The sequence below is a fragment of the Chrysochloris asiatica genome, unplaced genomic scaffold (assembly GCF_000296735.1).
Source record: "Chrysochloris asiatica unplaced genomic scaffold, ChrAsi1.0 scaffold00279, whole genome shotgun sequence".
Taxonomy (NCBI): Eukaryota; Metazoa; Chordata; class Mammalia; order Afrosoricida; family Chrysochloridae; genus Chrysochloris; species Chrysochloris asiatica.
This window is the reverse complement of record NW_006408797.1, coordinates 2386377-2401140: the sequence shown is the minus strand read 5'-3', so window position 1 is coordinate 2401140 and position 14764 is coordinate 2386377. Positions and strand designations below refer to the sequence as shown.

At 37.7% G+C, this 14764-nt stretch overlaps 2 pseudogenes; both read left to right on the top strand.

The window, feature by feature from the left end:
- Positions 1 to 331: 331 nt before the first annotated feature.
- On the top strand, positions 332 to 1556 carry LOC102826850 (annotated as a pseudogene).
- Positions 1557 to 3796: 2240 nt separating this feature from the next.
- Positions 3797 to 12990, top strand: LOC102836284 (annotated as a pseudogene).
- The last annotated feature ends 1774 nt before the right edge of the window (positions 12991 to 14764 follow it).

Here is a 14764-nt window from a genome sequence, read left to right as displayed (position 1 = left end):
CCACGAGACAAAATAAGAAGCAACAACAACTGCAAACATCCATTAATAATAAGAATGTGTAATGTACAAAGTATCACTCTAGGAAAATTGAGAATTATCTAAAATGACAGAGAATGCAAAAATGTCCGTGTACTAGGCATTCGTGAGCTGAAATGGATTGGTGTTGGCCATTTTAAATCAAACAATCATGTGGTCTACTGTGTTGAGAATGACAAATTGAAGAATATTGGTGTCATTAAAAGTATAGTTCAGAGAAGAGACACAACTGCAGTTGCCGCCACACCGAGGCTTTCTGTCTCTTTCCTCTTTACCTTAAATTTGGGTGTTTTGTATGAATAATCAAAAACAGCAAGAGCCAATGTTATCAGGCCAGCATTTTAAAACTAGAAAAAAAGATGAAAAAGAGAGTTTTGACTCTACTCAGTTTCAAGACTGTATTATTCAAAGCTTAACTGAAACTGGTGCTGATTTATAAACAGTAGCTAAGTTTCTTGATGTTTCTGGAGCAAAACTTGACTACCGCCAATTGCGGAAACATATTGGAATGCTGGCCCCAAGTGGTACACTGGAAGATGACATGATGTATACAGATAAATGTGTGTTCACAGCACAAGGAGACCTACAGACCATGCAAGCATTTGTTCAGGTTTCTAACCAGTTAATCAGGTACTACAAATACCTGAAGAAAGAGTTTGAAGATGAAGTTAAAAAGTTGTTGCTGTTCTTAAAGGTTTTTCCGAGGCAGAGAGGAACAAGTTGGCTATGTTGACTGGTTTTCTTCTGGCCAATAGAACACTGAATGCATCCATTCTTAATAGCCTTTATAATGAGAATTTGGTTAAAGAAGGGGTTTCAGCTGGTTTTTCTGTAAAGCTCTTTAAACTGTGGATAAATGAAAAAGATATCAATGTAGTAGCATCAAGTCTTTGGAACGTCAGCATGGATAACAGACTGATGGAACTTTTTCCTGCCAATAAACAAAGTGTTGAGCACTTCACAAAGTATTTCACTTAAGCAGGCTTCACAGAGCTTTCAGAGTATGTTTGGAATCAGCAAACTATAAGAGCTCTGAAGGAGCTCCAGAAAGAACTTCAAGAACAGATGCTTCATGGTGATCTATTTAAGGATATAATTTTAGATGTCAAGGAGAAGATTTTAAAACACAACACACCGGAACCAATTGTCATTGTAATAATCTGGTCCTGTGTAATGAGTACTGTGAAATGGAACAAAAAAGAGGAGCTTGCAGCAGAGCAAGCCATCAAGCACTTGAAGCAATATAGTTCACTACTTGCTTGCCTTCACTACTCAAGGTCAGTCAGAGCTGACTCTGTTACTGAAGATTCAGGAGTATTGCTATGACAACATTCTCTTCATGAAAGCCTTCTAGAAAGTAGTGGGTTTTTTTTTATAAAGCTGAAGTCCTGAGTGACGAGCCCATTCTAAAGTTGTATAAAGATGTCCAGGTTGCAAAGAGGGAAAGAATCTTCCTTGAGCAACTGAAAACGATTATGGAGTGGCTTAAAAATGCTGAAGAAGAAACCAAGTCTGACTGAAGAAGGGGACTGAATTTTGAAACTTCATCCTTAGTAAAGCAAATAGGAGTTGTAGATACAGTGTCATGTCACATGTGTCCTGGTTCTCACATTTTCCTACCTCCCTATATCAAGCATGATATAAGGGCTTTCATGGCAAATTTTATTTTAACCATTTCTATAGTTACTGAACCACCACTCATCTGTCAGTTTGTCATACTGTGGTGGCTTGTGAGTTGCTGTGATTCTGGAAGCTATGCCATAGGTATTTTAGATACCAACAGGGTCACCACAGTGGACAGGTTTCAGACGAGTTTCCAGACAAGACAGACTAAGAAGGAGACAAACTACTTCCGAATATTTAGTCACTGAAACCTTATGAATAGCAGAGAAACACTGTCAGGTATAGTGCCAGAAAATGAGTCCCTCAGGTTGGAAAGCACTCAAAATGTGACTGGGGAAGAGCTGCCTCCTCAAAGTAGAGTTGACCATGATGCCAAGAATGGAGTAGAGCCCGTGGAATAAAACCCTCGGAACTTTCATTTACTAATGGGCCACAACTAGAAATGAAGAGAAACATCTGTAAACATCCATTAATAATCAGAATATGGAATTACTAAGTATGAATCTAGGAAAATTGGAAATTGTCATAATGAAATGGAATGCATAAACATCGATATCTTAGGCCTTCAATTATGTGGATCATGACAAGCTATGGAAAACACTATGAAGTATGAGTATTCTGGAATACTTAATTGTGCTCATGAGGAACCTGTACATGGACCAAGAGACAGTTGTTCAAACAGAACAAGGGAACACTGAATGGTTTAAAATTAGGATAGGTGTGCGGCAGGTTAGTATTCTTTCACCATATTTATTCAAACTGTATGCTGAGCAAATAATCTGAGAAGCTGGGCTACATGAAGAAAAATGTGGCATAAGGATTGGAGGAAGACTCATTAAAAACCTGTGATATGCAGATGATGCAACCTTGCTTGCTGAAAGTGAAAAGGACTTAAAATACTTACTGATGAAGATCAAAGATCACAGCCTTCGTTATGGGTTGCACCTCAATGTAAAGGAAACAAAATCTTCACCGCTGGGCCAATGAACAATATTCTTATCAATGGGAAAAGATTGAAGTTGCCAAATACTTCATTTTTCTTGGCTCAACCATCAACACCCTTGGAAGCAGCAGCCAAGAAATCAGACGACATATTGCATTAGGCAAATCTGCTGCACAAGAACTTTTTAAAAGTGTTGAAGAGCAAAGATGTCAGCTGAGGACTAAGGTACACTTGACCTAAACCATAGTATTTTCAATAACCTCATATGCATGCGAAAGTTGGACAGTGAATAAGGAAGACCACAGAAGAATTGATGCATTTGAGTTATGGTGTTGGTGGAGAATATTGAAAGTACTATGGGCTGCCAAAAGAACAAACAGATCTGTGTTGGAAGAAGTACAGCCAGACTGCTCCTTGGAAGCCAGGATGGCCAGACTTTGTATCTCATACTTTAGACATATTGTCAGGAAGGACCAGTCACTGGCGAGGCATATCATGTATGGTAAGGTGGAGCATCAGAGAAAAAGAGGAAGACCCCAGTGGGATGGATTGACAAAGTGTCAGCAACAATGGGCTTAAGCGTAGCAACAATTGTGAGGTTAGCCCAGGACTCGGCAGTGTTTTGTTCTGTTGTGCATAGGCTCACTATGAAATGATGCCAACTACATGGCACCAAACAACAACAATATAGTTATTGGAAATGTTGGGTTTAATTTCTAAAACCATGTTTTAATTAGCTATAAGATCTATAGATTTGAATCTAATGTTGCATTAATCTTTTCAGTTCTCTTCTACCTCCTGTATTTTCTACTGTAATAATGTAATTTAAGGCCTTCCACAATGAACAGTTCACTTTAATCCCTGGGTTTTCTATATAAACAGTTTTCAAGATATGATTTGGTTTAACACAATTTGTTATAAAAATTCAGTATGCAAATTAAACTGTAAAAGTATCCAATGTCTCAAAAGACAGTAATTTGTGTAATAATTCGATATGAAATGAAAAGGTGGTGTATTTTATGCCCAGAGCCCTATTCATCAATGAAAACTTCATATGTAATAATTGAATTTATTAACACGAATCATGAGTGTTTGGACCATTGCTTGCATGTGAACATCTTTTCTTGAATTTTTAATCCAGATTTCCTTAAATTCACTGTTTTTGCTCACTGGTTTTCTTTCCCTTGTGAAGCCATGGAGAACAAACTTAAAAGCAAGGGCTTTGTAAAATCATGTGACAGAGGTGATGGGAAGAAGAAAGTTGAATTTTTTCCCATTGAGAAACTTCTGCATTGGGTTAATATCTTACCAGACAAACCAGATGGTTATTCTTTTCATACAACTATTTTCAAATGTAGTGTCATTCAGAGTAATACACTCAGATTAATAAGGACTGGTCAGGGAGTGCAAATAAGGGAATGAATGGTGTTCTAAACCCTGCAAAAATGGATGAAAATGTCAAGTGATCAGCATGTTCTAATTGAGACTCTAAATTCACTTGTATTTCCTACTGGCTTTTTTTATTTGTTGTAAAGTTCAATGATTATACATTCCATTTGGTCATACTGAACTGGCTTCAGCTTCATAATATTTTCTGTTCATGACTCAAACATCTGGTTATAGACATGCTCTAGTTGCCATTTTTTAAATTGTCATGAGCCAAATAATTCTACTGTATGGTTGGTTGATCCATCTATTTTAATGATTACTTTTTAAATCATCTTTTTCTTGCTGCTACCCATTGTATTCATTAGAAAACAAACTGTGACTATATTTTTTGGGGGGAGATAGACATAAGATTTTCTTATTGGTGAAAGAAACTAACCTGAAATAATGCCACCAGAGACTGAGTGGAAATTGCCACTTTCTAAGGCGCCATTCTTATGGGCCAAGAGTATGGTCTTTAAATTAAAAGTTCATCTTGAAAAACAATGTTTAATATCATTTGAAATAAAGATATAGTAGGCTTATAAAGAAAAACATTATAATGAATAATATTGTGAATGGAGTGAATTTGTTGCATGAATAACTGATAGTGTTCCTGCACAAGCAAAATGTATTCGTTAGGTTTCTACATAGTCTGCTTTTACTTTGCAATTTGTAGTCCTATATATATATAAAGTCCATCCTTACACTTAAAAAAAAAAAAAAAAAGATCATTTTGGCCAGCCCTGTGTGGAGCTTTTGGGGCCATATACTGCACTGGCCTCTTTGATTCTGGGCCTGTGGTCCCAGGTGGGTGGGACCTTCTTGTCACCCCATGTGTCTAAGGTAGAAGAGATTTCTGGTGGCCCAGGAAAAAGGACAAGTCATGACTAGAGTCGCTAGTGAAGAAGAAAGGTAAATGCATCCTGTCTTGTTCTTGTTGCTCAGCATGCTAGTGCTTACTCCACGAATTTGAAAGACATACTGGCTGACCTGGTAACTAAGGAGCAGGCCAGAATTAAGATCTTAGGGCAGAAACATGGCAAGGCAGTTGTGGGTCAAATCACAATGCACATGATGTATGTTGGCATGAGGAGAATGAAGGGACTTGATCCTGATGAGGGTATTCATTTACGAGGCTATAATATTCCTGATTGCCAGAAACTGCTCCCCAAGGTTAGCTGTGGGAAAGAACCCCTCCCTGAGGGCTTAGTTTAGCTGCTTATAACTGGATAGATTCCATCAGAGGAAAAGGTATCTTGGATCTCAAAAGAGTGGGCAAAGAGGGCAGCCCTGCCTTAATCATGCTGGACAACATTTCCACCAATTTATACCCTGTGTCTCAGCTCAGTACAGCCTTCACCACCCTCAACAATGAAAGGAAATTTGCCCAAGCACATGCAGAGGTTTTCAACTGAGCCAAGTACTGGAAGTGACCATGAGGGTGGCAATGTAATTGCCCATATCAGTCACTTGGTGGGCAGTGTCCTATCAGACCCATACTTGTCCTTTGCATACACCATGAATGGGCTGGCAAGGCTCCTACATGGATTGGTAAATCAGGAAGTTCTTGTCTGGCTGACACAACTGTAGAAGGAAGTTGGCAAAGTGACAGATAAGAAGTATTGAGACTACATATGGAACACACTCAACTCAGGGTGGGTTGTTCCAGGCTATGGTCATGCAGTACTGAGGAAGATCCATGATATACCTGTCAGTGAGAGTTTGCTCTGAGACACCTGCCTAATGGTCCCATATTTAAGCTGGTTACTCAGCTATATAAGATTGTGCCCAATATCATCTTAGAGCAGGGGAAGGCCAAGAACCCCTGGCTCAGTGTAGATGCTCAAAGTGGGGCAATGCTTCTGTACTATGGCATGGCAGAGATGATTACTACATGGTCCTGTTCGGAGTGTCATGAGCACTGGGAGTATTGGCACAGCTCATCTGAAGCCTAGCCCTAGGCTTTCCTATGGAGAGATCCAAGTCCATGAGCACAGATGCAATAAATGCACACATCCAAAAAGAAGAAAGAACTAAAATCAACACGGTAGCATAACATCTCCAACAATTAGAAATAGACCAACAAAGTAAACCTACAGCCATCAGAAGAAAAAAAATAAAGATTAGAGCAGAAATAAACAAGATTGAAAACAGGAAAAGTATAGAAAGAATCAACAGGGCAAGAAGCTGATTCTTTGAGTGACTAATATAACTGACAAACCATTGACAAACATAACAAAAGAAAAGAGGGAGAAGATGCAAATAACACACTTAAGAAACCACATGGGTGATGTCACAACAGAATCAATGGAAATAAAAAGGATAATAACAGAATAGGAAAGGTTGCACTCCAACAAATATGAAAATTTACAGGAGATGGATATATTTTTAGAAAAAAAAAAATGACCTGCCTAAACTTATAAAGAATGAAGTAGAAAACCTATAATAAAAGATATTGATCAGATTATCAAATAACTCCCAATCAAAAAGTCCACATCCAGATGGATTCACTGGTGAGTTGTACCAAACATTTATGGAAGAGCTGACACCAATTCTACTCAAATTATTCCCGAATTAGAAAAGGATGAAAACTTCCTAATACATTTTCTGAAGCAAGCATAATCCTCATACCACAGTGAGGGAAGGACATCACTAAGAAAGAAACTTATAGATCAATATCCCTCATTAACATAGATGCAAAAATTCTCAACAAAATCCTAGCCAAGAGAATCCAGCAGCACATCAAATAGATAATACATCATGACCAAGTGGAATTCATATCAGGGATGCAAAAGATGGCTCAATATTAGAAAAACAATCAATGTAATCCACCATATAAATAAAAAAAGGGAAAGAACCACATGATCATATCAATTGATGCAGAAAAGGCATTTGACAAAATCCAACATCCATTCCTGATTAAAAAACAAAAACAAACAAAAAAAAAACTCAACAAAGTAGAAATTGAAAGGGAATTCCACAACATAATTAAGAGCATGTATATAAAACCAACAGCCAACATAACTCTCAATGGAAAGAAACTTCAAGCTTTCCCTCTGCAAACAGAAACCAAACAAGGATGCCCTTTATCACCACACCTATTCAATATTGTGTTGGAAGTCTTAGCCAGAGCTATAAGACAAGATAGGGAAGTTAAAGGCTTCCAAATTGGCAAAGAGGAAGTAAAACTCTCTCTATTTGCAGATGATATGATCCTATACATAGAAAATTCCAAAGACTCAGCAAAAAACTACTAGAACGCATTGGAAGATTCAGCAGTTTCAGGATATAAGTTCAACATACAAAAATCAGTCGGATTCCTTTCTACTAACAATGACAGCACCGAGAAGGAAATTAGGAAAGCAATACCACTTACAATAGTTGCCCAAAGGATAAAATATTTACGTATAAATCTAACCAGAAAAACAAAAACCTATATGCAGAAAACTATAAAATATAAAGAACTTACACAAATGGAAGAATATACTATGTTCCTAGATGTTGTTGTTGTTCAGTGCCGTCGAGTCAGTTCCAACCCATAGCGACCCTGTACAGGGTTTCCGAGGGTGTAAAGCTTTACGGGAGTAGAAAGCCTCATCTTTCTTCCACGGAGTGGCTGGTAGTTTTGAACCACTTACCTTAAGGTTTGCAGCCCGATTTGTAACCACTACGCTACCAGAGCTCCTTATGTTCCTAGATAGGAAGACTTAATATTGTAAAAATGTCAATACTACTAAAAGCAATCCACAGATATAATGCAATCCCAATCCAGATTCCAATAACATTCTTTAAAGAGATGGAAAAAACGATTACAAACTTAATATGAAAAGGAAAGAGATCCTGGACAACGAAAGCACTGCATAAAAGGAAGAACAAAGTTGGAGACCTCTCAATCCCTGATTTCAAATGTCACTACATAGCTACAGAGATCCCAACAGCCTGGTACTGAACTGGTACAAGGAAAGATACGTAGATCAATGGAACAGAATTGAGAATCCAGAAATTTACCCATCCACATACAGCCAACTGATCTTTGAAAAAGGGCCAAAGTACATTGAATGTGTAGTACATAGTCTCTTCAATAAATGGTGCTGGCAAAACTGGAAATTGATATGCAAAAGACTGAAACAACACCTTTATCTCACACTATATACAAAAGCCAACTCAACATGGATTAAAGACCTAGATGTGAATCCCAGAATTATAAAGGTCATCAATGTAAAAATAAGGACAAATTTAAGAGCTTTAGTACAGGGCACACATAGACTATCAAACAGTGCAAGAATTGCACAAATGACAAAATAGATGACTGGAACATCCTAAAAATTAGAAACTTATATGCATAAAAAGATTTCACCAAAAGAGTAAAAAGGGAGCCCACAGAATGGGGGAAAAAATCCTTTGCAACTACATATCAGACAACCTTTCCTCTAAAATATATAGGAAACTACAACACCTCTACAAGAAAAAGACAAATCATCCAATTTAAAAATGGGCACAGGACATGAACGGACACTTCACCAAGGAAGTGATTCAGGCAGCCAACAAACATTTGAAGAAATGTTCACAATCACTAGGCATTAGAAATATGCAAATCAAAATAGCAATGAGGTATAATTTCACACCAGCAATAGCAGTGAAGTTCAAAAAGATGTGGAGAGACTGGAACCCTCCTATGTTGTTGGTGAGGATATAAAAAGCTTCAACCACTCTGGAAAACGGTGTGGCACTTCCTCAGAAAGCACGAAATAGAAATACCTTATGATCCAGCAATTCCTCTAATTCATATATATCCATAAGAAATATGAGCCAGAACACATGGATATATGCACACCAATGTTTATCATAGTGTTCACAATAGCAAGAAGATGGAGATAGCCTAAATGCACACCAGTGGAAGAGTGGGTAAAACTTTGGTTCAAATACACAATGGAACATTATGCTATCTTGAAGAATAACAAGGAAGCTGCAAACCACTGCATAATATGGATGAACCTTGAGGACATTATGCTGAGTGAAATTAGTCAGTCACAGAAGGACACATATTGCATAAGACTATTATTATAAAATCTTAAGAAAAGATACCCATGCTAAAACAAAAGAAAAATTATTTGTTGGTTACCAGGTGTAGGAGGGAGGGGACGGTAGAACACAGATTAGGGAATAGTCACATCATAACTTGGGTAGAACACAGTTTAGAGGATGGTCACATCATAGCTCAGGGTTTGGGAAGGGCAATTTACAAGGAAAGGGAGGGCAATACACAAGAAGGGCTAGAGTAGTAAAAGAACAAGGTAGATAGGGAAACACGTAGGTATGCGTGGGCTAAACAAAGATATATGCTCAACCTTGAATCAATGGTACGCTGTGATTCAGGGATTGAGGCATAGTCTGAATGGTTAAAAGAAGGGAAATGATGTTAAGATGCTTGATTGTCTTTGGATATTGGTTTCCCTTGTCTACTATTGTAAAATATATACTTGAGTGGGATACAAAGGGATATCAGAAAACATGATTACAGAAACTTGCTAGACTGACTTCAGTCTTTAACTGATTGGAATACTACCTAAAAAGGGTTCTAAAAATTGTCCAGTGAAATAGGTTTTTTGCAGAGCTTTTGTAGTGTATAGGACCTTAGGTGGAATCCTGACAACCATCCAGAACCTTCTGATGTGGGACATTCCCACACGAAAGACATGCAGACCATCCCAGAGCAGGTAGAGGAACAGAAGATAGTTCTTGAAAGAAAGATCAACAGGAAAAAAAAAAAAAAAAAAGGCAGTCTGGTTTTCTACTACAAGAACAAGCAAGTTGTTCACCAGGGAACCATTGAGACAAGTAATCAACTCTCTTCAGGACAAACCCCCTCCAAGAATAAAATTCAAAGGACACACATGGGCAGGCATGTGAGCTTTCTGGCGACCATGTTGGTCTACTTGTGAGTGGAAGTAGGGGGAAGGCAGCAATGAATATATGGGCTAAGTTTGACCATGTTTCATAGACTCCCATTGACCTTGAGATGAGAAAGAGAAGAGGAAGGGATGGTTGGTCTAAAGTGTCATGTAACTTGGACACTCTTGAGGCCATGGACGAGGACCTAGCCACAGAGATCTAGAGCTGAGAGTGAAAGCACCCAGCTGATATTAAGTGAGAGGAGACACACAATGCCGAAGCTTGCAATTAGTACCCTTTTGACCTAGTTTCGATGGCTTGATGATCAGAACTCGACTAAAGGAAGAAAAAGAAGTTTGATAAAGGAAGCAAATATAAATTGCTACAATTTGAAGAACTTGACCTATACTAATGGATGTAGTAGCTCAAAATACCAACTGAGAGGGAAGTAGTCTTCACATCAAGGATTAAAACTATCCTCTCTGTACACAGGATTGATAAGGACGGGCAATGTAGACAACGATTACCTAAAATGGGGGGAAGGTAGTACAAAAGCATGAAGTGGCTGGCTTACAAGTTTTCAAGAGGGAGTTTAGTTTCAGAGTGTGGGGGGGGAGAAGTAGAATCCCCACTGAATAGTTTTCCTCTTGTCTAGAGGAATCTGCTGAAAGGAGATGGGGATAGGATTCATTTGATTCAATAATGAGAAATTGTTATCATACCTAATTGTGATTGTCACAATTCTAAAGGTAGAAGCTGTGTTAAAAAAAAAAAAAAAAAGAGGGGAAGAGGGGTAGTTAATCTTATATTCCAGGAAAAGAGAATCCTAGGACCATAAAGAGAGAAGAATATGAGCGGAACATAGGACCCTAATCAGAGAAGCAGTGACACCAGAGATGGAGGCAGAGATGATGGCATGGAGGGATAGAGAAGCAGAGGACTCTAGACTTATGGAAAGAGAAAGGCTGTGTGCTGGCACCCAGGAGGCTGGCTTCCAAAATGTGCCTTTTGGTTTTTAAACAATTATATATCACTACAAGGTTTTTTCTTTTTTTGTACATCAAAAAAAAAAAAAAAAAAAAAAACCAGAGGGTTTTTTTTTCCTTTTTTTTTCTTGATAAAAGTAACAATCTATAATGGTTTGGGGGTGAGGAGGAAACAATGCATGCTCTAGTTGGTAGACGCGCATTGACTTGGTGATGGGGCAGGCAATATGCACCTGGAAGGAGGTTAGTAGAGGAAAGATGGAGGTGGAGGGAGACACAGGGAGGAATGCAGTAGTTAAAGTGAATAGAGCTAAATGCTGTTAACTGTTGGCACATGGAGGAGATTGCAACAATGTAATGAAGTACATGATATGTTGAATGTAAAACTGATGATCTGCTCTACAAATCTTCACTCAATTCACAATAAAAGATTTTAAAGAAAGAAAGAAAAAAAAATAGATCCAAGCAAAATGATATCTTTGACAATGTCAATCCTTTCTCCATATATCATGATGTTAGTTATCTGTCCAATTGTGAGGATTTTTGTTTTCTTTACATTGAGGTGAAATCCATACTCAAGACTGTTGTCTTTGATATTCATCAGTATTTTAGGTCCTCTTCATTTCCAGAAATTAAGGTTGTATCTTCTGTATATCACAGGTTATAATAATGAATCTTCCTCCAATCCTGATGCCATATTCTTCTTCATGTAATCCAGCTTCTTGGATTATTTGCTCAGCATGCAGATTTAGTAAGTATGATGAAAGAACACAACTCTGGTGCATAGTCATTCTGATTTTAAACTATTCAGTATCCTCTTGTTCTGTTCAAACAACTGTCTGTTGGTCTATGCACAGGTTCTATGGAGGACAATTAAGTGTTCTGGAAAACCCATTCTTCACAATGTTATCCAAAGCTTGTCACGATCCACATAATCAAAATCCATGATCCACACAATTGAAAGCTTTTGAACAGTCAATAAATCATAAGTAAATATGTTTCTGGTATTTTCTGCTTTCAGCCAAGATTCAGCTTAAATCAGTAAAAACGTCCCTAGTTTCATGACATCTTTTGAATCCTACTTGGATTTCAACAGTCATGGAAGTAGCAGCCAAGAAATCAAACAACGTGTTGCATCAGGCCAACCTGCTGTAAAAGACCTTTTCAAAGTGTTCACATGCAAAAATATCAGTTTGAGGACTCACGTGCATTTAACTCATGTCATGATATTTTCAGTCATCTCATATGCATGTGAAAGTTGGGTGATGAATAAGGACAGCTGTATAAGAGTTGATGCATTTGAGGTATGGTGATGGAGAATATTGAAAACACCTTAGGTTGCCAGAAGAATAAACAAGTCTGTCTAGGAAGAAGTATTGCCAGAATGCTCCTTTAAAGTGAGGATGGCAAGACATTGTCTCTCATAGTTTGGACATGTTGTCAGGAGAAATTATGCCTCATTCTTGGTAAAATGGAGGGTCAGCCCAAAAGGAAGGCACTCAACAAGATGGATTGCCCCTGTGGCAAAAACATTGGACTGAAGAATAATAATTGTGAGGCTGGGATGGAAGTGTTTCATCCTGTTGTACATAGGGTTGCTATGAGACAGACCTTACTCAAAATCACCTAACAATAACAGCCAGGAGCTTGGAGGAAGGGTCTCATAGGAATGAGTCCCTAATCTCTAATAAGGGAATTGGTATATAGCTGGTGCTTGCACTCCATGTTTAGATGGAGGGACACAGTAGTGTTGTAGCTGAAACATGTAAGACAAAATTGCAATGTGCTTGGTTTTGAAAGTGGAATCCAGCACTACTGGACACAACTACTACTTTCAGGATAAAAATTCATTATTGATACAATGCTTGTAGAAGAGCTAGCATAGTCAAAGGATTGGATTGCTGAAGCCTGCCTCTTTCCTTCTGATTTTCTTTACTAACTGAATCTATTAAGAAGTCATTGGGCAAAATATAACAGAGATTTGTAGACTCTCAGACCCAGAAGCATGAAGCAGAGTACAGGTGGGTATATCTGGAGCTAAGATATAAGAATTTAAAACCTGTCATAAATATGTGCCTCTAGGACAGTTTAACAAGCATAAATGGTGGTTGAACTGTTGTACTGTTAAGCTGAACAAGTATGATAAGTGGAATGCAAAATAAAGCAACTTTACTTTTCCTCCACTAACACCTTTTTTTTTCTGATAAACTATGTCTTTTCCAACCATTCAGATTACAGTTAGGGGAAAAAATTATTGCAAGTTATAAAACACATACAAGCACATACACAATGTACACATACGCACATAGGGTCTAAGTTCAGTAATGAAAATGTCAAATTTTCTATTTCAACACTAAGTTGATGATTTGAGGTTTATTTCACTTCTCTAACTTGGACCTTTTTGTTGGTGGGGCACAGGCAATCAGAAATTTGGAGCTTGATAGTCCTTTCCCCCCACCTATGCTCTTTACCTGTCATCATCTTGAGTTTTAACAATTTTCTGTACTGTAAGACTAGAGTGTTAGTAAAAGAAGAGGTAATACAAGTAACAAAGCTCTTACTTGAAAGTTACCATGGTTGTGATAAGCTATTTTTGGAAGGCATTTAAAGATATCTTTTCCCCCAAGAGTTCTTAAAAGCCACCCCCTCCCCAAGACTGAAGAGGACCATTCACCTGCAATTATCTTAAGGAGGGTGAATAAATCTCTATACTGGATTGTTATATGTATATTACTTCTGCAACTACAGGCATCCTGAAACACCTCATCCAATTTTCACTAATGATTTCTCACTTAACGTTGGTATCCCTCTTGAATGGGACCTTAGGCGAATCCCAGAGGCACACTTTCTTGTGGATCACATCCTAGTCTTCAGGAATCATGGACTCTTCAACCAGAGAAGGTTGAAATGTACAAGTCACCCAATGCATCACTTATCTCTCACTTAATAAAGCAGCTACCAGTTATTCTTTCACCCTTTAAACTTTCAAGGCAGGTATTAAGCATCAGTCCACTGCACTCATCGGAATTCATGGGTATATATCAACCTCTTTAGGAGATCTCTTTTCCTATATTTAATGTGAGGGGTAGGCAATCGTATCATCTCCCCTTCTGAGATAATGCCTCAGAATATACATCTAGAACTTTCTTAAAACCTATTGGTTGCCATGCTCCTAACTTTACTGAATATTCCATGTTAATGAGAGGTTAATATTTATTCAGACTTGGACCACCTCCTTTAAAATAAGCTATATGATGAGCTTGACATCTATTGTTTTTACAGCCCAAATAGTTCTTTTCAGCATATCTTTACTTTCAAGGGGTTTCAAAAACTTTGTAGAAAAATAAAATTTTTAAATGAATGGAAATTTTCTACAGACTTTTTGAAGCCCCTTTATTAATATTAAATATTTAATTTAAATTCATACAAAAAGTCTCCCTCTTGCAGGATAAAGGAGATTCATCTTAACTATGCGGCTTCAGTTACTTCCTTTTGAAAGCTAATTTCAAACAACTTAGTGCCACACTTAAACTGAATTCCAAAGGTCTTTTTTCACTGTCTCAAGTGTTTCTGTTGTTTTCAAACTTCACAAATTTCCAAAATTAAATGCTCCCAGCATTTGGCAAATTTTATCTTTTGCATATTGCTTTCTCAGAAGGTTTTTCCTAATGACTGAAACTAAATAAACACGTCCACCCTTATTCTATATACAGATCCCCTAATCTTTTCCTGCATAACTTTTTAAATTGTGCAATTGCTTCTCAGTTTTTTACCTATATGACTGTCTGTCTGACTAAATTTAGGCTTTATGAGGATACAGATTATGTATATATTGACCACGAAGATTTTATCTTGG